Genomic DNA, 21,846 nt, shown 5'->3' with positions numbered 1-21,846 from the left:
CAATTAGTTAAATTTAATTAAGGAATGTCAATTAAATAAAATGAGCAAATTGTATGATGGTTAATGTATGATGGTATTTACTACTTATATGATGGTATTTACTATTTATATATTAAAAATATAGTTCAAATTGTAGAAATAAACATATGTTTTAAAATATAAAACACAATATGAAAATATATGGCAAATATATTTGTATTAATATTATTAACAAATATAATACATTTGTATTAAATTAAAATGAAAACGAATTATATAATACTTTTTTGTTAAAGAAAACAGTAAAAAATTACTATATTATATTAACAAATAGTAGTTGTTGGGTTGGGCATGTGGGTCAGCATCCACTAAGTTAGAGTGAGTACCTGTACGAAGGCATGAGACCTTTCACAAATACCCACTTGCAAGGCTCTCTTCTTTTCACAAATACCCACTTTCCCCATCTTCTCTCTGCACAAAAGGGCATGCAAAAGGCAAAATTATCCAGAGGCAACCATGCTCCTTTCCCACCATCCCACAACTTATCGTTGCTTTCAAATTAATTAAAGATTATAGCTATCAATATACTAAAATAGCTCAACTAAAATGCTATATTATTGACCTTCTCAACTAAAGGAACTATATGCATTGAAACTATATACACACATTATCCATATATTACTGTTTTACACCAATTATAATTAAAATAATAAGATAAAAGTTGAAAACAAAGACGAACACATTGTCTATATTATATGTATGTATATTACTGTATGTATGTTTGTAAACAATATCTCAAATGAAACCAAAAGAAAAACTTTCAAGGAAAAGATTCCAACTTCCATTTTTCAACTCACCCTAAGCAAATTCAAATGCACATATTAACACAGAGAGCCAAGAATCCAACTTTCATTCTCATTTCTCTTACCCTCCATTTAAAATCAACCAAACAAAAAATCAAACACACACACACAGAGATTGATATATACACACAGAACACACACATATACATAATATATACACAGATACACGCACACAACACACACATACATATACACAACAAACATCACACACATATACACAGCAAACATCACAAACACACATACACGCCTTCGCACACACCCATATATATAGATATATACACACATAACACACACATATACATAATATATACATAGATACTTGCAGAACACACGCACATGACACACACATATCACGCACACACATACATATACACAGCAACTGAGATCTGGCCGCAGCAGTGAACGGCGGAGGGAGGATGGTGGGTCTGTGAGAGAGAGGAAGAGAGAGAGAGGCTGTGAGTGAGAGAATGAGTGGGTCAGTAAGAGAGAGAGAGAGGCCGCCACCATCAGTCGTTCGCCGCCGCGGGCAACCTCCCAGATGTGTTTCTAGTAGACACCACCACAGATAAGGTGGTGTTCACGGAGGCTGGAAAGGACTTCGTCGACTTCTTGTTTGTCCGCGGACCACTCTTGAATGATATGAGAGAGAGAGAGAGAGGTGAGAGCTTGAGTGATGCAGAGAGTGAGAGGTGAGAGAGAGTGTGAGAGGTGAGAGCTTGATTGCGTGAGATTTGATGGCTTTAGAGAAATGAAATGAGGCAGAGCTTGGAATTGTTGGGCGGGAAAATTTTTAATCCCAACCATCAATCCATCAGAAATTGATCCTAGCCATTGAAATGTCTCCCATTTGAGACATTTTCAAAAACTATCGTGTTTTATTATATAGATCTTCATTTGAGGTTTTGATCCTATAATATTTTTTGGATGTATGTGATTCTCATTTGAGATAGGAAAGTTTTGAAGAAAAAAAAAACACGTCCAAAAATCTTGGAGTGTTACATCAATGCTTAATAAGTATTAAGGTCAGGCTGGCAGACTTAATTCTAGGCAGACCTTAATAAGAATTCAGTCTGCCAGGTTGACCTTAATACTTATTAAGCATTAAGTCTGCTTGGCAGACCTTTATTCTTATTTAAGTCCACCAGGCTGACCTTAATACATATTAAGCATTAAGTACGCCAAGCAGACCTAAATAAGAATTAAGTTCTCCCAACAACACTAACCATACAACCAGCCATACACGACCATATTGTTACAACCATTCAACAACAAATCTCAAAGAACAATCTCAGAGAAAACTAAATCAATCATGAAAAGTTTAAAACTGACTTACGTAGTCAACTGGCCGCCAAGGGATGTCATCAGTATTCCCTAAGACATAACTATCCCACTCTGGTGGGACATCTGCCTCAATAAACGATATACTTTTCTTACTCAATTCAATATATGATGCCTGCAAGTTGACATCAAGTGTAAATAATATAACTATCCCACTCTGGACGACATAGAAATGTAAATTATAAAAAAAAATTAGGGTGAGATGTGATGTGTTTAGTACTCACCAAAAATGTAGTTGACATCACTGCATAGCTCTTATCATACGGATGACAAGGCTTTATATCTCTCCTCCAACGGAGACAACACAAAAACATGTCAATGTGATACCAAGACAACCATGTCACCATGTCCTCTAATTCACAGATGTAGAATGGCAATAGATGGAGCATATAACCAGTTTCACGACTACAATAACCAACAATTACTTTTAGGGTGATAATGCATTACCAATGTAAATAAAAAAAGTACCAGTTATTTATGCTTACCTGATTTCATCTTTTGAACTCATATACTGAGTGTATCCCTCTGGAGGACCTTTATCGTCCAACCCAGCTACATTGTCCATAGGAGGACCATCCGATATTGCCACCTCTGTTATCGACAGTGGCAACAAAGTCAAGTCTAGCGACAACTCCACGCTGACACCATCTATCCCCTAGGACTTGTCCTTCTTCCTCCTCTTCTGAATAGGGTTAATGAACGGTGATCGATGATATTGCGAAAGTACTCGTGGTTGCAACTTTCGTCCACCGGCCATAACCTCTTCTTCCTGCAATAGTTTATAGTCAGCCATTAAAATATGGTAGTATTTCAGAGACAAACATAAAGGAATAATAGAAAATTCGGGGCTTACTACATTATGGCTTGTCCAGTCCTCCCCATCTTGGACTTGATCATCTAAGACATTGGCGTGTTCGCCGATCATAACCTTTTCTTCCTACAGCCATTTTTAAAAACTATTAAAACATGGTAGTATCTCAAAATTATATGTAAAGATATAATATAAATTTTGGTTCATACCACTACATGGGATGTCTGGTCCTCCTCATCTCGCCATTGATCATCAAAGACATTGGTATGATCTGAAGGCTCGGGGATAGTCGGGCTGCGTATATCAGAAAAAGTGCTTCTTGATTCTTCTTTACTTGCCTCAGTCGACTGTCAATGCTTTCCAACAACGTAAACGCTTGAGTAACCCTGTTGTTTCTTGCTTCTTGGTCTTTCTCTACTCGCCTTAACCTTGTGCCCATACTTTGCAACACCTCAAGTGCTCAAGTTAGCATCTCAGTGATCTACAAAATTAAAAAACAAATAGAAACGAACATTTGCCTTTAATACAAAAAAAGAAAGGTAATAATCATACCATTGCCTCATTCTGTCCACGCTGCATACTCGAGGGCAGTCCTGCCTTCGACATCCTATCTCTACGAAAAAACAACTCCTCCTCCACCTCCACCCCCTGCCTGCCCTCCTTGATTGTGTCCTCATCCTCGCCCAACCTCCCTATCTCCACCCCCTCCACTCATTGCCTGTATTCTCTTCCCTTGCCTCCACCTCCTCCCTCCACTCATTGCCTGCATCCCCATCTCCTGCCTCCACCTCTTCCCTACCCTTCTCCCCACCCTCCATGCATCCAACCTTATCATCATCACCCCTCCGCCCCGCCCCCATTTTTGTAAACTTCATGGGGTTAAAAGACCTTATCATGGGGTTAAAAGACCTCTAAAAAGTAGTGTCCCACTCCACCTCAGTGGGTTCGAGTGTTTCGTTGAATCCTTCTACTTACAAATGTTAACATAGCCAAATATTATATATCAAAAAAATAAATGATACTAGTTCAGGTTAGGTGACATTTCCGAGTCGAGATCTGCTGCCTCAAAATGCTGTCCCATTAGCTGTCCCTCCAATTAGAAATTGCCACATCATCAAATAATTAAACCCAATCAAATTTGCTGCATCTTCAACTTAACGGCAACAATTAACGCCATCTTCCAAAACTGCTTTCCAGACCTTCACATGGCTCTCTTCTCGATCCCCCTTCCGCCACACCCTCCACTCTTACTGCGCCATGGCCTCCTTCCTCTTCGCTCATCAAATGCACTCCCAGGCTCAAGATCTCATCCGATTCGTTGTCTCTCGAAAGGGGAAGGACTCCGCTGCTTCCGCTTTCGCATCGTTTCTCCAAGCCAGAGCCGCCCACCAATCCAATTTCGTGTTCGATGCTCTCATGAACGCTTATGTTGATTCTGGCTTTGTCTCTGAAGTGATTCAGTCCTTTCGTTTGGTCCGCAAGCATCGAATTGACGTCACGTTTCAAGCCTGTGGCCGTCTTCTTGACTTGTTGATGAAGTCGAATTCGCCTGCAGAAGCTTAGGCGTTCTACTCGGATATTTTGGATTGTGGGTACCCTCCTAAAGTGTGCAACTTTAACATTTTGATGCAACAGCTTGTGCAAAGAAGGTAAAATGAAAGAAGCCCAGTTGATTTTTTATCAAATTGGGAAGTGGGATTTGAGGCCTAGTGCTATTAGTTTTAATACGATGGTTACTGTAAATTGGGAAATTTGGAGGAAGGGTTTAGGTTAAAAAGGGTTGTGCCTATACTTACAGTGTCTTGATTAATGGATTTTGCAAGGATAGTAGATTAGATGATGTTTGATGAAATGTGTGACAGAGGATTGGTGCCAAATGATGTTATTTTTACTAATTTAATTGATGGGAACATGGAAGGGTTGGCTTTGCTGTGGAAATGTATCATGAGATGTTAAGGAAATGTGTGAAACCTAATTTAATTATGTACAACACCCTCCTCAATGGCCTATGCAAGAATGGACAGTAGAGTGAGGCGGCCCAACGATGCTACATTTACCATGGTCATCGATGTGTTCTGTGTGATATAAAAATGGGTTTCAAGTTGCTAAAGGAGATGCTGAGTGATGGATGCATCCCTGATGTTGCAACCTATAATGTGCTTATGAACGGGCTATGCAAGCAAGGCTAGATGAAAAATGCTAATATGCTCTTAGATGTAATGCTTAATCTCAGAGTGGCTCCAGACAATATTACAACAACATTTTACTAGAAGTACATAGCAAGCATGGAAAATCGGAGGACTTTGATGAACTACGCAATGAGAAAGGGCTAGTTCTTGATTATGCTGCTTGTGAGATTGTGATTATGGGTTGGAGCAGCAAAAGAACCCACACTTGTACATGTATAGATTAGGAGCAGACAAAAGAACCCACACAAATGTAAATATGTAACCAGTAAATAAATGATGTTGCTGGTTACTCACAAATGTTTATGTTTTTATACAACTAGCAAACAATGGAAAATGAGCCATTAATGTACTACTTAATAACAAGTATTTGTTTAAAAACTTGCAACCAGCAACATCAACTGCAACCAGCAACCTCAAGTCTTCTTCATGCTTCTGTGAATTTCTATGCTCCAAATCTTTGAAATGATGAAGTTGACTGATGTGTCTCTGCCAATAAAAATGCATAGACAATATGAATCCAAACCTTTAACATCCAAAGTATATAAAAAACGCTAAACATTTACAGTAAAGAGCAACAAACCTGTGGTGTCAAAAATCCAATTTTCTACGAGATTGATGTTCCATAAAATTATTGGCCTCCATAACCTGCAAAAACCAATACAAAATAAAAAAGATTATTGATTTGGTCCTATTTTAGTTTCTATATCATAAATTAGTTGAACCATGACATAAAATCCATAAATACAAGCATAAGCACAAAGACAAATTTGTAAAAGACAATAATTTTTGCTGCCATTTAAAATGGGAAAACAAGATTAATTAAGAAATTTTATACCTTGTTCATACCTCAAACACCTGGTGTGCATTACTTCCCCATCTCTCATCTCCTCCCCAAAGCACCCCAGCAATATGCCCACAACTCCTTCAAAATGAATTCCGATATTTGGAACAATCATTCGAACGTGGCCGAGATGTCTTCGTTGCGGGCTCTGGTAGAGAATCCCAACCAGATCTGGGTTGACGACAGAGATGGCAATGCTGATCGTCTTTTGGTGCTGGTGTGCCAGCGATCGTCTTCTGGGAAGAAGGCAAAGGTGGCGCCCGACGCCAGTGATTGTGAAGCTGGACCTTGAGGTGGAAGAAGATGACGACTAGAAGAAGGTCAAGCAAGGTACAAAGATGGCAAGAAGAAAGTCTAGAGAGCAGTTTTGGAAGATGGCGTTAATTGCTGCCGTTACGTTGAAGACGCAGCAAATTTGATTGGGTTTAATTATTTGATGACGTGGCAATTTTTTATTGGAGAGACAGCCAATGAGACAACATTTTAAGACAGCAGATCTTGGCTCGACATTTCCTTATCGTATTAAGATATTCATCGTACTTGATTTTTCTTGGCTTGTTAGATAACCACTTCCTGCACTTGAGAATGGTGACTACCTTGGGTACTCTTTCAGCACATGTTGTTTGAACCCATGGGAATGTCTCGATCAACCACTACTGTAATGTAATGTAATGTAATTCATATACAATAATGTAAACTACTTCAATTAAGGTAAACTAATTCATATACAATAATGTAATGTAATTCAATAAATTACTAATTGTACCTGAAATGCCCAAACAAAACCATAAATGTTGACTTTTTTTTCAGACTTGTCAATGCTGGTAGCTAGACGAAGAAAATATAGACTCTGACTATATATGTATGTACCCCAAGGGAAGGCATTAAATGCTTGTAAATCTTTGATCACAATCCACAAGATATCATGCACATTTGTACACTCATTATGGCCTAGTAATATCATGTGGACCACAACAATGTATCCCAGTTTCAGGACATTGTCTGGAGCGAGATTCTCTCTGGTGAGTATGGAATGTAAGTTTTGCACACACACCAACTATTAATATGGGAATAGTTGCCACCATAAACTATCATCCCCTACGGGCTTCGCTTCCAAGCTTTGCCTATTGATTGGGCCAAATTGAAGTCTACTGATTAAGATTCACTCTTGCTTCCCGTACTTATATGTCTTGTCATCTATCTCAAACCACATTTCATCGTCACGGGTACTAGGAAATGTCACCTCCCTCAGAAGAACTAGATAGATCAATTGTGATGCAAAGTATTAGTGGAACAAAAGGATTTGCAAGAAATGTCCTAATAGCCCCTTCAAGAATGTATCCAACACGTTATAATGGGCTAGAGCAAGGTGAACTGGCCCAAGTTGGTAGATCCCACAATGTGTCGTAGCTTGTATTTTTGTCTCCCTTCGAGTGTGAACATAAGTGAGTTGCCTACCTTACTAATGATCCATCTGTAAAAGCAAAAATAATAAAAAAAAAACAACATTAAGCATCTAATTGCAATATCCCATACACAATTTTCAGTAGTAGTAAACACATAAACGATTGAAAAATATGCGCACTTTAAATGTTTTGAAGCTGGGTAGAGTAGAAAATCAATGGACTTAAATACACTTTAAGTCCGCTCGGTGGACTTAAATATATTTAAGGTCCAGTCGGCAGACTTAAACACATATAATGTCCGCCAGGCGGACTTAAATAAGTATAAAGTCTGCTAGGCGAACTTAAATGTGCTGGGCGAACAAAACTCCTTTGAGTCCACCAAGGCGGACCTAATGAGAAATATAGTCCGCCTGGCAGACGTAAATAAGCATAAAGTCTGTCGGGCGGACTTAAATGCGCTGGGCGAACCATATTCCTTTAAGTCCACCTAGGCGGACCTAATGAGAAATATAGACTGCCAAGCAAACTTAAATGAGCATAAAGTCCACCGGGCGGACTTGAACAAGTATAAAGTCTACCGGGCAGACTTAAATGCGTTGGGGGAACCATATTCCTTTAAGTCTGCCGGGGCGAAACTAATGAGGAATATAGTCCATCCAGTGGATTTAAGATGCTATAAAATCCGTTGGGCAGATTTAATAAGAAATTAAATCCGTTGAGTGGACCTTATAGACTGTAAAGTCCGCCCAACGCATTCGTCTTCCTCCCAGCCACATGCTTTGTCTTCCAATGATCAAAAAAGACAAAATAATATATTAAAACTCAGTCGATGCTAACCTTGTCAGCAGTTGAACGGGTGCGGTAGCACGGTGAAGTCTTCGCCCGGCTTAGGGGGGTCGTACGGTCTGCGGGTCGCACTGTAATGGGTTTGTTGCTCAAAAAAAGACAAAAAACATGGATATCAGTCGAAGGAGTGGGGGTATTAGTAAAAAAATAAATAAATAAATAACACACTAAAAAGTCAGTCGATCCTAACGTTGCCGGCGGTTAAACGGGTGCGGTAGCATAATGTAGTCGCCGGAAGCTTACAGTCGTATTGTAGGTGGGTCGAACGGCCAACGGTAGGCAGGTAGATGGGTTGTAAGGAAGGGAGTGAGCGAATCTTTGAATGGAGATAGAGAGAGAGAGTGTGTGGGGTTTGTGAGGGAGAGTGTGAGCGAGTCTTTGGAGAAGAAAGAGGCAGAGAGCGGATGTATTGTGAGGGTATTTTTGGGAGAGAAACTAATTTGTTTTTGGCAGTCATTTAATTTTTGGGAGAGCGATTCATATGCTTGCTATATTTTGACGCCAAAATATCACGGTAATTCAGATTGTTAACCAAGTTATCTTGAGAAAATTGTCCGTATAGCATTGTCCTTTAATTCAAGGAAAGTAATGATATACAAATCTAGGCATTTGGCTGGACAGGGTGAAAGAGGAAATTGTCTTTAAGCTAAAAGGAAAATACCAAATTGTCTCGAAATGCAAGTGCAATTTACAATTGCAAGTTTGGATCTTGAATGCAACTGTGCAAAGGTTGTTTCATGATTATATATAGCAACCATTTTGTGAAAATACCACCTGTAAGAATAGTTTTTAGTGAAGTTACAGTTTTTAAGAATGTGGGTAATGACCTATAGTCAAAAAATAGCAGGAGATGGAGACACATATCTTAATCTCATAATTCCTGTTTCAAAAAGTTAAGTTTGTATTTGATCTGGTATGAGTGGGTTTTTTTGCTGCATTACACATTTCCTAGGGCCTTTTCTTTTGCATAAAATCATTATAGGTTTTGATTGTAAATCTAGTTATTGATTTTTATAGCTGGTTCTTATATAATGCATCTTATCAAAAGATAACTACGTGTGCCTATTAGACGATCCCATGTTGTTGCCTATGCATGTGCCTTTATTGCTGTAACACTCCAAATTTTTTTGGCATGTCACTATGCTAGAGCTCAATATAAAAGTATTTATTTTCTTTTCACAAAACATTTCTTAACACCTCAAGTACCGTGTTTTAAAGAAAATCCTCCAACATATCATTATAAATGCGGAAACATGAATCGAAACTTAATATGGTACGTAATCAAATTTACTTTAATCATAACAAATTGTACCATTTATTCAACATAACAATTTTACATGATCGTTTCTTAAACGTTCTTTGAAATACATAACGATCTTTCATTCTATGAGACTATTTACCAATAGAACATAAGCTTCTCAATATGACTAAAAACATATATGAATCTTCATGAAGAAGCAAACTACCGAAACATCATGCCATAACCTATCGGACATGTCACTTTGTGCGGTTACATCTCAACCACTGCAGGTCAGTTCACCTAGAACGGGGAATATTCCAATGTCTTGCCTAGGACGTTGAATATCCCAGGGATAAAGTCCATTAGAAGATGAAACTTCTAACTAGGATTCCAAAACAGTTTATATACATGCATGAACAGGTATAAAATGAATGCGGAAACAATGAGAACTATTCTGAAGTGTCTCGTGAACATGTCAACTTTCCCTAACGAGAGCTTTTTAAATGGTGCATGCATAACGCCTCTTGAGAGATCCCTAACCATATCACCTTAGCCCAACCACGTAGAACTCATGCAAAGTACCAATAAGAATCAACGTCCTAATTTTTCAGGATTTTTCTCTATTTTTTCCTATTTTTCATAAACCTCATCTTTCTCAAAATAACATCTCCTTATGTGTCCTCATACTTACCTAAACAAATCATGGTTTATGTAAATTTACGAGAAATTTTACTCACCTCGATGAAGTCCCTCCAACATTTTCGAAAATACGAGTTTTTCCCCGAACTACGCTCTTTAAGAATAAGATCCTCACCTTAGAATCCTTCAATCTTTAAACTCACTTGGAATGATTTGAGAACAACCCCCATGGTCCTTTTTATAGGCTTGGACTCCAAAGTGATCCAAAGCTAAAATGAAACACTTTTAAGATCCACCATCATAACTCTTACTTACTCACTATACCTTACCCCATACCTCACATCACCTCACCATACCTCACATTACCTTACCATACCTTTAATTAATTGATGCCATCATTACTTTTACCAACTCATTTTTGTCCATACCTAACACCTTACTTCATTACTCCTCATAATTAACCAAGGTCATACCCTCATAATTAACCTTAATTAACTAAATAATCTCATTTTAGACTTTACACAATCCTTAAATCTCGAATTAATAATCATCGATTACTTAAAATTCAAAATTAATAATTCCAATTTACTTCATAAGTACGTTTTCCCCAGTGTCCTTACAGGACCTTTATTTCATCTCGATACCACTTCAGAGTTGATCCTTATATAAAAACAAAGCCTCTTCTGGGTTCCGTCCACTTTTTAAAGTCTCTTACGACCATTAGATTTTTCAGCCTGAATTTTAGTTGTATCAAAAACAACCTCTGATTTGATTTCTTTTGGCTTCATAAATCTTACCTTGAGACACTCATTGATTTCATACCCTTTTCTTTAGACATCTAAGTTCTGAGACGTTCCTTGCCGTTGATTCAATTTTTCAAGCCGACTTATAGTTGTACCAAAAATCGTCCCTAATCTAATTTCTTTCTATGCCATAAATCTTCTCTCAGGATGCTTGACAACACCATATCATTTTACTTTGATATTTAAGCCTCGGGGCATTCCCTACAGTCGATTCGGCGACTTATTGCCCTCTCAAGCCAATTTTTCGGTATCCCGAGCTCATCTAAATTACATGGCATCATCATAAAAATATGAGGTATTACATTCTCCCCTCTTAAAAGAATTTTGTCCTTGAAATTTGCACTAGACTGGTCAAATGACTAAGGCAAAACACAGCTCATTACTTGAACGCCTCAATCATAGATCAATTCAATCCTCAACAAACACACTAGTTTGCACTATTACACATCCAATGCTTACGAGCATGTTTATTCACAGAATTTCCTACTGTGGTTCTTTACAGATGACCACACATATCTAAACATTTAGGCATGAACATCCTACGCCAAAACTTGAGAATGCCATCTCGCATCCCAAAAATTAGAACCCTTGGGCTGGTTACGCCCATCAATCCATAGACAATTACACTTGTCATCCACACATGTCTCTCGTATCTCGTTCACCAGATCTAGCTAAATCCCCATGGCAACTATTTGGACAAACAAACCCTTCAGCACTATACTCACCGATATCAGGCTAAAAGTCTCAATCAGCGGCCACCCCTGGGCCATCATCCCGGCCATAACAGTAGACAACCCCGAATCTCTAAGTAGGGATTCATTCTATGAACCATTAGTTTTCTAAGTCTCCAAATAAGTTCGCTCTAATACCGACTATAACACCCCAAATTTTTTTGGCATGTCACTATGCTAGGGTTCAACATAAAAGTACCTATTCTCTTTCCACGAAACATTTCTTAACACCTCAAGTACCGTATTTTAAAGAAAATCCCCCAACATATCATTATAAATGTGGAAACATGAATCGAAACCTAATATGGTACGTAATCGAATTTACTTTAATCATAACAAATTGTACCATTTATTCAACATAACAATTTTACATGATCGTTTCTTAAACGTTCTTCGAAATACATAACGATCTTTCATTCCACGAGACTATTTACCAATAGAACATAAGCTTCTCAATATGACTAAAAATATATCTGAATCTTCATGAAGAAACAAACTACCAAAAACATCATGCCATAACCTATCAGACACGTCACCTCATGCCATTACATCTCAACCACTGTAGCTCGATTCACCTGGAATGGGGAATATTCTAGTGTCTCGCCTGAGACGTTGAATATCCCAGGGACAAAGTTTAGAAGATGAAACTTCTAGCGAGGATTCCAAAATAGTTTATATACATGCATGAATAAGTATAAAATAAATGGAGAAAAAATGAGAACTATTCCAAAGTGCCTCTGAACATGTCAACTTCCTCTAACAAGAGCTTTTTAAATGGCTCACAAATAACGCCTGTTGGGAGGTCCCGAACCATCTCACCTCTGCCCAACCTCATAGAATTCATGCAAAGTACCACACACGTTGTCCCTTAGGCTCATGGTCTTCCCCATGAGAGATTTCTCGATGGCGCACTCATAGCTCCTCTCGGGGGATATCTAGCTTTTGCTTTCGGGTCTCTCAACGAATAAGGGGCCACACAGATTTAAATGCAACAGTTTGAAAGCCAATATCATATGTTTTCCAAGAAAACGTATTTCATATATGCAACATGATTTCAATGCATGAGAACAACAGAAATTTGTGGAATAACCATAGGAAACAAACAGTTTTAGGATAGAACCACTCACAATAAATCAAGAGTGATCAAAAGTAATAAGAATATGCACAATAACTGGATTGAATCACTCACAAAACATATCTTATGCAATAGGAGCAAGAGTACTGAGAAAACTCACCTTGGAAAAAAGATGATTTTGACCCTAACGGCGATTTTCCTCAAAATTAGCACGAATCTCCAAATCACTTGGCCAAATCACCCCCTGGCCAATAATTTCCAATAAGAATCAACGTCCTTATTTTCTAGGATTTTTCTCTAATATTTCCTATTTTCCATAAAGCTCATCTTTCTCTAAATAACATCTCCTTATGCATCCTCATACTTATCGAAACAAATCATGGTTTATGTAAATTTACGAGAAATTTTACTCACCTCGATGAAGTCCCTCCAACATTTTCGAAAATACAAGCTTTTCCCCAAACTACGCGCCTTAAGAATAAGATCCTTACCTTAGAATCCTTCAATCTTCAAACTCACTTTGAATGATTTGAGAACAACCCCCATGGCCCTATTTATAGGATTAGACTCCAAAGTGATACAAAGCTAAAATGAAACACTTTTGAGATCCACCATCATAACTCTTACTTACTCACCATACCTTACCCCATACCTTACATCACTTTACCATATTTCACGTCACTTCACCATCACCTCACCATACCTCTCATCACCTCACCATATCTCACCATGCCTCACCTCACCTCACCATACTTTTAATTAATTGATGCCATCATTACTTTTACCAACTCACTTTTGCCCATACCTAACACCTTACCTCATTACTCCTCATAATTAACCAAGGTCATACCCTCACAATTAACCTTAATTAACTTCATAATCTCATTTTAGACTTTGCACAATTCTCAAATCTCGAATTAATAATCATCAATTACTTAAAATTCAAAATTAATAATTCTAAGTTACTTGAAAAGTACGTTTTTCCCTAGTGTCCTTACAAGACCTTTGTTTCATCCCGATACCACTTCAGGGTTGATCCTTAAATAAAAACAGAGTCCCTTCAGGGTTCCACCCACTTTTTGGAAGTCCCTTACGACCATTCAATGTTTCAGCCTGAATTATAGTTATATCAAAAACTGCCTCTGATTTGATTTCTTTTGGCTTCATAAATCTTACCTTAAGACACTCATTGATTTCATACCATTTTCTTTAGAAATCTAGGTTTTGAGACGTTCCCTGCCGTTGATTCAGTTTTTCAGGCCGACTTATAGCTACACCAAAAATCTTCTTTGATCTGATTTCTTTTGATGTCATAAATCTTATCTCAGGATGCTTGACGACACCATATCATTTTCCTTTGATATCTAAGTCTCAGGGCATTCCCTGCAGTCGATTCGATAACTTATTACTCTCTCATGCCAATTTTTTGGTATCCCAAGCTCATCTAAATAACGTGACATCATCACAAAAATATGGGGTATTGCAATTATGGCTTTAAATGGCAATTTTTCCTCTTTGTTAATGATTTGGCTTATGGATTATGGCTTCTTCCTGTTCACTGAATGCCATATGCTTCTTTTAGGAATTTAGACGAATAAAGGGAAACATAAACTCAATGAGAGAACACGTGGAGCTTCTTAGCTCTGTTAGAGATGATATCAGCGAGTACAAGGTAAGAAAGGTTGAAATACTAATTTCCAATTATTACTCAAATTATTTTCTTAGAGGTAAGTTCTGATGATGCAGGCATCTGGGAGTACGTCACCTAGAGTGCAATTACTACGGGAGAGGGCCGCTATACAGGGGAGTATAAGACTTCACTTGTATTTGGTCCATGCGTAAAATACGTCGATAGTTTCTTATGAACACGATCTTCATCAAGCATTTTGAAGATAACTTCTTTGAAAATGTTGATTATGGTAGCTATTTCATATCATAAGGAGACAGCCTTTGCTATTTGTTTGAAATATGCAAATATCCAATCAGGCATATGGTCCGAACTCAAAATTTTTTTTGCTTAATTATCAGATCCTGGTGGCACTGACAAAGATCAATGTGAATTGTTTGCTTAGCCTATTTGTAACTTATAAAAAAAAAGCCCTACTTTTGCAGCAATGGTAATTGTATTTTCTTTTATTGGAGAAAACTAAAATTCTCATATGTAGATTTCACATGCCCAGGAAATGCGAAATACCTAAAGTTGAAAAATTATATTTGAGATGCTTTTTGTTGCTTAAAGATGTATTGCAAAATATCTGAAATCAACACACTGGTCCCAGTTCTGGTATATGTATTGCGAAGTCTAAAATCTGGATGTCATCTTGTGAACTGAAGATAATCATTTTTGGAATACTCAAGTTGAAGTCTACGTAGAATTATCGTTTGCATATAGTTCAATACATTTTAATGTTGTCCATCCGGAGTATCCTATTCCTCACATTAATACTGTTCACCTTCTTCTTGCTTAATGGAGCTCTGATTTTTCTTGACGTTTATGTGGATCTTGTATCCATTTATACTTAAAATTACCTAATTCCTTTGTCTTTTGGAGTTGGTCATACTATATACTTTTTCTTTTTTCCATTGTAGTTAGTAGGACGAATGTTAATTTTATGAACATTCATTCAAGTCAGTTGCTTAATGCTCCAGCATGCAATACTAACAATCACAATCCCTAAGCCCACTAGGTGGTAGGGTTGGCTACCTAAATTCCAGACCTCTTACCATTTCTACCCATGGACATATTTTTTGTAAGCCCATTATATTCCATGTCATGTTTTAAGTGTTTCTTACCAAGTTTTCTTTGGTCCATTAGTGGTTTCTCTGTAAAGAAATTCAATTTGTACGATGAAAAACTGAATCCTTCAATGGCTAGCCTTTTAATACTCTATTGCAAGATTTATGAGACCATACAATGGATGGCATTCTATTTGGTGCTTCACTGCATGATATTCTTGAGAAAGCTGGATCTCTTTATGTTCCATATATATAGATTGAAGGATAATGCTATGGAAAATGCTAGATGGCCAATCTCGGCGACAATTTGGGCAATAATGCCGCAAAATAACACATCTACCCTTGCACATCAAATTACGTGACTACCCTCCAGATTTCCTAGTGAAATAAATTCCCTCTCTCTCTCTCGTCGGTGCTCTCATTAGCTCGCTGGCCTCAACTCTCTTTATCATTGTCTCCAGGGATCTCTCTTGTCAGACGCCTGGTGGCGGGTTGCATGACGCTCTCTTACTTGTCGGTCTCAAATCCCACTCTCAAGTATTTCTCACCCCCTCGCTTTGAGCTAATTTGTTGGATTTTTGGTTTAAGTTTCTTCTCGTTTTGCATTTTTCAGATTTTATTGCTCATAGAACGTTTGAAACCTAACAATGAGTAATGAAGGTATGTATGCATGTTTTTGTTTTTTGGGGAAATATGATGTTTTATATGACTCAGACCTCCCGAGCGGAGTTTATAGCTTCTAAAGTCCAAGAAGCCCGCCAAAACTTAATCAACGATGAGGGCATGACAGACTATAGCATTATTTAAGTTCGCCCCAACACGTTGGGCGGGCCTAATAAGTGCTAAAGTCCGCCATCCTACCCCAACAAACATGTTGTTGGGCTTTATAAGTGCTAAAGTCCGCACCAACATGTTAGGGCGGGCTTAACAACTGATCAAGTCCGCCCCAACGTGTTGGACGGACTTGATCGCTTGTTAAGCCCGCCCCAACATGTTGTGGTGGACTTGATCGCTTGTTAAGCCCGTCTTAACACATTAGGGCAGACTTTATCACCTGTTAAGCCTGCCTCAAAGTTATAAAACATACTGGTTGTAGCTAACATTATATTCTTTTTATGTAGCGAATCATATAATGCTTACAAAATCAATTGAAGATAATGACAAAACCTTCATTGACAATAACGACACTAATATCAAACGTAATGAATGTGTTGCATTAAACGATGAGCTTGTCCCTAGGATTGGAATGAGATTCGATAACGAGAATGAAGTTTTTTGAATTTTACAAAAGATATACATACCATGTGGGTTTTCCTATTAAAAGAAGGAATTCCAAAAAGGGTGATGATGGGGTGGCAGTATATGTGGAGTATTCATGCAGCTGAGAAGAGAAAAGAAATAGTAAAGCTAGAAATTCTTTGAAACCTCAACTAACTATTAAGTTTGGCTGTAAAGGTAGGATGACAGCATCCTCAAATGTTTTAGGAAAATGGTGAATTATCATGGTCCATCTTGAGTATAATCATAAAACAAGTCTATCAAAATCTAGGTTATATTAATACAACAGACAATTGAGCTAACATGTGAAGCGCTAGCTAGAAGTGAATGATATAGCTGTAATTCCGCTACACAAAAGTTATAACTCAGCTATTGTTGAAGTTGGTGGATATGAGATCCTAAATTTTGTGGAGAAGGATTGTAGGAATTACATTGATCAGTTGAGAAGGTTAAGGCTCGGGGAAGGCGATGCTGTTGCTTTTCAATTGTACTTTTCAAAAATACAATTATTGTGTCTGGATTTTTACTTTAGTGTGGATTTGGATGAAGAATCTCGGTTGAGGAATGTTTTTTAGGCTGATAATAGGCGTAAAGAAGCATATAAGGAATTTGATGATGTTTTGACATTTGATACCACATACCTAACCAATAGATATGACATGTCGTTTGCTCCAATTATTGGTGTGAATCACCATGCACAGTCTATATTGCTTGGATGTGGTATAATTTTCAATGAGGACACCAGGACTTTCCTATGGCTATTTGGTACATGGCTTTAGTGCATGGGGGGTCAAGCCCCTGTAGGAATAATTATTGATCAAGATAAGGCCATGCAGAATGCTATTGAGATTGTTTTCCCTACCATGAAACATAGGTGGTGTTTATGGTATATTTAAAGAAATTACCTAAAAAATTTGGTCCCCACAGTTGTAAAGCTTCTATTTTTTCTACCGTACACGAGGCGGTGTATGAATCACAAAGTCCTGGAGAATTCAAACATGCCTGGAATTCAATGATTGATAAGTATGCATTGCATAACAATGAGTGGCTGTCTAGACTTTATAGAGAAAGAGACTGTTGGGTCCCATATTTCTTGAAAATAAGTTTTTGGGCAAGGATGTCAACTACCCAACGGAGTGAGAGTATTAATGCATTCTTCGATGAATATGTACACTCGAAAACCTCCTTGAAGAAATTTATTGAACAGTATGAGCAACCAATTAGATGTAAAGTTGAAAATGAGTTTCAGACTGACGCTAAGTCATTTTCTCAGATGGTCCCTTGTGCATCAAAATATGTAATGGAAAAACAATTTCAGCAAGTGTACAAAATTGCAAAATTCAAAGAGTTTCAAGATGAGTTTATTGGGATGATGTATTGCTTTATTTTGTCTAACAAAGAGTCCACGAAAAAATATACTCGATGGTTTTTTAGAAACATAAATGTGATATTATTTGTAGTTGTTACATGCTTGAGTTTAGGGGAACAATTTGTATAATAATACTGATACAAAATGGTGTTAGATCAGTTCCTGATAGGTATATTTTATGTTGATAGAGAAGAGATGTCAGTAGATCTTACATAAGGGTTAAGATTAACTACAACGGATGGATTAGCATGCCTAGCTAGCCAATTAAGATATGATGAACTCTACAGTGACTTTGCCAAGGTAACAGACGATGAAGAACGATTTTGGGAAACTAAAGAGTGGCTCCAATTTCAAATGAATAAATTGGGCATATCTAATTCAAAGCCAAGCTGTGGTGGTGATGTATATGTGTTGCATAGTGTGCAAGATGAAGTCCCTAATGGAGAGGCAGTAACAGTTTCAAGCGAGGAAATATTTGGTCCGAGATGCTTGCAGACAAAAAGAACACCTAAGAAGCTTCGCAAGAAGGGCCCATTGGAAAATAACTATGAAGAAAGCGAATGTATTTTTTTTTTCTCAATTGTAATGGAATTCTATAATATGAACTGTCATTTCAATTGATGTCTAGGTGGGATCGTCAAGATCAAACAAAGGCAAGGCCTTGAGCCAAAATATTGTTGAAGAAGTTCAAGCATTCAATCAAGCCTTTTTACAAGAAGCACAATATCATGCGTTTACACCAAGCTCATACTCACATCAATTGATGGTAAGTACTTTGATCAATGAAGTACTTGTATTTTTATTTTTATGTTTAAATATAAATTTCTACCCATACTTTTTAGTTGTAGGCTGCTCACTTTCATACTTGGAATGTTGCTCATGGAATGCCAATTGTGCCTACCTTTGGCATGACCCAATCGAACCCATTACCCTTTATGCCAATGTACCCGTAATAGCCCAATGACAGCCAATTAGATTTTTGAAGTCAATTGGAGTTCAGTGTGTTTCCGCTTGCGTCCCTAAATGAGCTCATGTTTGAGAAGCATTATTATGTTTGATAAGCATTCGTACAGAAAAATAGATTGAAGCATTCTTCATTTGTGTTTGTACCATGTTTTTGTTTTTTTTTCATTTTTGAAGTCATTTCTTGGGGTGTACAGCTTAAAATGAAAGTTTGGCGAACTATTTCATGGAACACAAATGCTGGCGGACTTTATCGGCTATAAAGTCTATCACCAACGTCGATGGGCAGACTTTGGCATGCATGAAGTCCGCCCAACAAAGTCCCGGACCAATTCAATGTTTGGGGACTTTATTGGCCATAAAGTCCGCCATCAACGTCGACGAGCAGACTTTGTCATGCATGAAGTCCGCCCAACAAAGTCCCGGACCAATTCAATGCCTAGCGGACTTTATCTGCTATAAAGTCCGCTACCAACGTCGACGGGCGGACTTTGTCATGCATGAAGTCTGCCCAACAATGTCTCAGACTAATTCTATACCCGACAAACTTTATCAGCTACAAAGTATGCCTGACGGACTTTATACAAGACAAAGTCCGCCAAGGTTACATAATGTAGTCCAGTCTGCCCTAATTCTGCAGACTTTAGGGCAGATGAAGTCCACCAATGTTACAATGTGGGCGAACTATATTTACGTTATAGTCCGCCAACGATCATCTTGACCTGTTTACATACACGCATCTAAAATACACCCTAACACAAATTTGCAATCCTATAAACACATTATGTTCTCACAATAAGATCTATCTAATATAATGCCACTTACATTCAATGGCTTTACTTACAAGTATGTTCTTACAAGTGTTAAAATCATTCAAGAATGGCTTTACTAACTGTATACAAATAATAAGCAATTTTCTTCTGGAAGGCAATAGCATCATCCAACAACTGATCAATCACCCAACGATCCTCTTTGTGCCTCAAAATGTCCTCAACGTATTTTATTATGTAGTAACTTCAACTACTACTGCATTAGAAATAACAAAACAAAATTCAATGTCAAAATATCTAATGAAAATTTCACCATTTTAATGTATTCAACTGTTTAGCTAGAAGTAAATGATAATTTAAAAGTTGCAATACTCGTCTCGTTGCTGTGGAATGTTAACCTTGCTCGGATCAACAATCTCCACATCTCATTGTCCGTATTTGGGCACAGGTGTGGATTTACTATCATAATATCCACTGCGCATTAGGAGCAAGGGTAGAAGGCTTGCAAATGGTTTCATGAAGTTGAACCTGGACGTCCTACTGTCATCATTATGTGTTAAGGAGTCATATGACAACCTTCATCTCACTCAGGCAAATTTTTACGAGAATCCAGTGTTGGTTAGTTACACTACATGGGAGTAAGACCTACAAGTAACATAATAACATAGAGTAAACCAGCTAGAATCAATCATTAAAACTAAAGTTATTATACAACATCAGAGCAAGACTTACATAGTTAACTTGTTGTTAAGGTATATCATCAGTATTCCCTAAGACATAATTGTCCCACTTTGATGGGACATTTGCTTCAGTAATTAGGGTACTTTTTTTACTATAGTTTGGATACAACCCCTGCAATATAAATGTTGGGCATTAATCACACAAGACAAGTGAAAAAAAAAAATAACAAAGTAAAATGACATGTGATGCTTACAAAGAACGTAGTTGACATCACTGCTTATTTGGTATCATATAGAGGACAAGGCTCTGTATCTCTCCTTCGATGGAGACAACACAAAAACATGTCAATGTGGTATCAGTTCAACCAACCATCCGTGTGTTCTAACTCACGGAGATGGAACGACAATAGGTGGAGCACATAACCAGTGCTACGACCATAATTAACCAACAATTATAGTTACGGTGAGAATGCATTACCAATGTAAATAAATAAAAAATCGATTATTTATAATTACCTGATGTCATCATTTGAACTTATATACTGAGTATACCCCTCAAGGGGACACTCTAATTCCTCCAAGCTCGTTATTATGTCCAGAGGAGGACCAACAAGTCTTGTTCCCTTTGTTGTCGCAGGCTGCTGTGAAGTCAAGTCTATTATCAGGTCCACTTTCATCCATTCCAACTTGACCTTATTCTTCATCCTCTTCCGTCACGTCGGATCAGTAAATGGTGGATGACGATATTATGAGGGTGCTTATGCTCGCAACTTTTGTCTGCCGTCTATAACCACTTCTTCTTGCAGCAACAATTATTAACCAACCAGTAAAGTATGAAGAATAAGAAGTAAGGGTGTATAATCAAAGTTTAGGGGCTTAATCCAGAACGAGACTTTTGGTCATCCACATCTCGCTGCTGATCATTTAATTCATCAAAGTATTCGCCAACCAAAACAAAATCAGAGCGTTCGCCAGCAAAACCACTTCTTTTCTACTGCAACTGTTTTCAATCAATCATTAACAAATTGTAGTATTTCAAAATCATATGTAAAGGTATAATAAAAAATTTGGGGCTTACTCCAAAATGGCATGTACAGTCCTTTTGATCTCGTTGCTGATCAGGCTTGCATCATTTAGCCAACAATGCTTCTTGATTCCTCTCAACCTACCTCAACCGAGTGTCAATGCTATCCAACTTCTCTAACACTCGAGTTAACAGCATATGGGTGACCTAAAATATTCAAAAAAAAAAAAAAAAAAAACTAAGCAATTAAACTCTTACAAACAAA

General features: G+C 37.7%; 1 long non-coding RNA gene and 2 pseudogenes across 1 annotated transcript; 2 read left to right on the top strand and 1 right to left on the bottom strand.

The window, feature by feature from the left end:
* Nucleotides 1-4,006: 4,006 nt before the first annotated feature.
* LOC127806374 (putative pentatricopeptide repeat-containing protein At1g09680) lies at nt 4,007-5,018 on the top strand (annotated as a pseudogene).
* A 550-nt stretch (nt 5,019-5,568) lies between these two features.
* LOC127806946 (uncharacterized) lies at nt 5,569-6,248 on the bottom strand. The gene is made up of 3 exons (XR_008024539.1): nt 6,016-6,248; nt 5,761-5,825; nt 5,569-5,666 (listed from the first exon to the last, which is right to left on the bottom strand). It is a non-coding gene; the product is annotated as an uncharacterized LOC127806946 (long non-coding RNA).
* A 3,519-nt stretch (nt 6,249-9,767) lies between these two features.
* The window catches only part of LOC127806373 (Golgi SNAP receptor complex member 1-2-like), a 42,934-nt pseudogene continuing 30,855 nt past the window's right edge, over nt 9,768-21,846 (top strand).

Source organism: Diospyros lotus, chromosome 7 (genome assembly GCF_014633365.1).
Source record: "Diospyros lotus cultivar Yz01 chromosome 7, ASM1463336v1, whole genome shotgun sequence".
NCBI classification, from domain to species: domain Eukaryota; kingdom Viridiplantae; phylum Streptophyta; class Magnoliopsida; order Ericales; family Ebenaceae; genus Diospyros; species Diospyros lotus.
Note: the sequence above shows the minus strand (reverse complement) of the source record. Positions and strands in the feature narration are given on the sequence as shown.